This window comes from Triticum dicoccoides, chromosome 7B (assembly GCF_002162155.2).
Source record: "Triticum dicoccoides isolate Atlit2015 ecotype Zavitan chromosome 7B, WEW_v2.0, whole genome shotgun sequence".
In the NCBI taxonomy this organism is placed as follows: Eukaryota; Viridiplantae; Streptophyta; class Magnoliopsida; order Poales; family Poaceae; genus Triticum; species Triticum dicoccoides.
In genome coordinates this window covers 319346629-319350174 of record NC_041393.1, presented here as the reverse complement: position 1 = coordinate 319350174, position 3546 = coordinate 319346629, and positions in this window count along the sequence as shown.

Sequence of the window (3546 nt, the reverse complement as noted above, 5' to 3'; positions counted from 1 at the left end):
ATTTGTTTTGCTTACAAATGAAGGGCCTAGCTTGGAGAAGGATGAACATTGGAGCACGAACAAGCATGGACATGATGGCATGCGCAAGGGGAACAAGAATGGAGTTACAAGTGATGATTTCAGGACTTTGAAGCCACCATAATGGGTGTATGAAGCCTTGGACGAAATATACAAGATGCCACTTCATAAATTTTGTCCCGAGGCTATTCTAGGTGCTGCGTCACCTTATTATTGGGCCAGGCCCATGTAATTTCGAAATACATAAGTATAGGATATTTTTAGAGTCCATATGTGTGGGGAAACAAGAGATAGGGTTGATTTCAGACCCCTCCACCAAGGGCCACAAAATTCCCCCCTCTTGCTCCATATACACAGCCCTTAGGGCACCATTTAGACTTTGGGTTTTGTTTAGATTAAAGTTCGCCATAGCTGCAACTTCGCGTACTTCGTTTGTGTTCAACGACCAGACAAAGGCGTCACAGAACCCCACCTTGATCAACAAAGCTTTCATCTTATATTCGCAATATCCAGATTGCAATCTCAGTTTCTTCCTGGTTCTTTGTTTGCTCGCAGGAAATAGACCCTCGTGGATAGGTTGATCGTGCTCCAGCGTGGTCAATAACCTCTCGGAGTTGGTTTAGCAATTTCTAAGGCGCGACGTCCTCGCACGTTCGTAGTCGGTTCGTCAAAGTCGACTTCCACCAAAGCGATATCCATCATCTCATCGAAAGAAGGGACACCTTTGCCTCTATCAGTACGATGTGGTAGATGCATTGGAATGGAGGGGCGCCTTTATATGAGGGCAAACTGCGTTGCATTCACATCGTGCAGCCTATTTTCCCGGTCCTCCTCCCATTACTTCCCTCATGCATTAATTAAAGGAGGATGCATTGGTTGTTCAACATTTCGGGAACCGCTACTCCCTCCCTCGTCTGCATTAAAGTTGTATAGGGAACTACGCCGCCTGCTGTCAAATTGAATAGTACTGCGCCGCCCGCTGCACGCCCGGCTGAACACGCCTCCTCGCCTCCATCAAACCCCTCCGTTAAACCCGCGTGAAAATCGAGAAACCTACTCCGGCCACATGTCTGTTCATGAGTGGGCCAGAATTAAACGCGACACCAGCCGAGCTCCTCCTGTCCGCCCTCAGTTTAAACGAGGCCAGACGCCAGCCAAGCTCCTGCCGTCCGCTCTCTATTTACACGAGGCCAAATAGACAGCAAGCAAGAATTGCACCCCTCCGTCGCTCCCCCATCTCATCCTTCACCATTTTCTCCACTCTTCCGATGGCTTCCGAGGAGCAGTTCTCCAGCATATTACCCGACTGGGTGGCCCGCCGAGCCATCCAGATACGGGCGAGGCCGCTCGGTGCTTTACCAACCTCGCTTGGCCCGACGGAGCCAGTTGCCGCCCCAAGCAGGCACATGGTTCAGCAACTCGCCGCTCCAGTTCAGCTCGATGAGGAGTGGCGAGTTGCTCCACGATAGCACGGCGGCGAGTATGCCGGTACGGGCGTCATCGCTGCCGCATCGTATCGCGCCACCAGTGTCTACGGTGGCCGCGCCTCCCATGTCTGTGGGCGTGCCTCCCATGCCTGCGGCCGTGCCTCCCGTGCCTGCGGCAGCGCCATGCAGGTAGAGACAGAAGCCGGGTGCGTGGAGAGCGACGAGTCGGTGGCTAGCTTCTCCGTGTCTGCCACCATTATCAAGGAGAAGTAGAAAACGGGAGGCCGCCGCCACTTGGGTCCCATGAAGGCCACCACCGAGGTGACAACTGCGCATTCGGGTGGTTTCTTTGCTGCTTCGTCTCTTCCAAGGACATTCGTCGACCACACGTGTCTGACGGGCATGAGGAAGACAAAGGGATCCGCGGGCGGCCATTTAGATTATGTACTCCCTCTCCAGCTGGTAGGAAATATTTGTTCTAAGAATGGATAAATTGTATGTATCTATAACTAAAATAAGTCTAGATACATCCATTTCTAGGACAAGTATTTCCGGACGGAGGGATTATTAATTATACCAAGAGAGTTAGATTGGCACCGCTTAGTTCATGTAAATGTAATGAAATCGATCATGTTTATATGAAGATCTGGCTTTTATATATGAAATCCTTCATGCTTATATGAAATCAGTCCATGTTTGCACGAATTTCATCTGGTAGGTTAGAGTTGTGAAAATGTATGCCGCTGGCGTTTGATGTCATCCTCCGTGTAAGGAAGCGGGAGGAAATTTGCCGGTTGCCGTTGGAGATGCTCTTATACTGGAAATAATAGAGTGACATCCAATCCATTTGAGTTAATTGCGTGTATGATTGTCCCTCTATAAAAATTTAATTGCATGTACAGTGTACACGTGACTTGCAGGGTGGCTACAGCTTCGTATAGAAAGTCAAAAAGAAACAAGTCCATCCTTAATCTTGTATTCTAAGTACTTTGTGGGTTCCACTGTCAGTACAGTAGCGAAAGAAGTATATATTAAATAAGTAATATATAATATAAAAATCTAAAGTTAAAGACAAAATTCGAACTCATGTCATCACGTTGCGAGCATTCGGCGCTAACCAGTCCAGGACATTTTTGTTGTAGACCATGCTGGAGATATATCTCCGTGTCTACTCTTATACTCCATCCGTTCCTAAATATTTGTATTTTTCAGATTTCAAATGGACTACCACATACAGATGTGTATGTAGACATATTTTAGAGTGTAGATTCACTCATTTTGCTCCATATGTAGTCACTTGTTGAAATCTCTAAAAAGACAAATATTTAGGAACGGAGGGAGTAGAAAACAGAGTTGGTGATGATGGTGTGCGTGCCATCCTGCAATATAGGCCGTCGGATTTATATCTAACGGATACGAAGGAAACTATGTCAATTTTGCAAAAATATACCCACACCCCTCTCCATGTTCGCAAATAAGGCTTTCCCACGTTCATTCTTTTCTCTCACAAGGTAAACTACTCATACAAATGCATCTTGATGTTCCGTGCAACGCACGGGCATCTATTTAATTTCTTTTAAAATAGTAACTGCGATAATTGGGTTGAAGTGATATATTTTATGTCTGCCCTGAATGATTTCAGATTCAGTAGTAGTAACAAAGAAAAGGTTTCCTTGTTAATTACCAGAAAACAGGGTGAAAACTATCACATGAGGCCGGTAAAAACGAGGCACGCTGGGTTCAGCGTCATCATCACTACAGCTGTGCGCGCGAGAAGTCTACATATCGAGGGGGCTACTGAGCGAGGCACAGAGACACAATGTTTGAGAGAGAAACCAATTGACAGATTACGATTATATCGAGTTGTCACCCTTCTGCTGTCATTGTTGGGGTGGGGGGGGAGGGAGAGAAAGACGTATCGAGAGTGGGCGCGGTAGGCATAGAGGCACAACTAGCGAGTGTGTGTGTATGTGTGTGTGTTTGAAAGAGGAGTAGATAGATTACTATCAAGATCGAGGTGCCACCCTACTCCTTCGGTGTTGGGTAGTGTGTGTGTCTGTGTGTTTGAGAGAGAACCCTGTCGATGGATTAGTATCAAGAT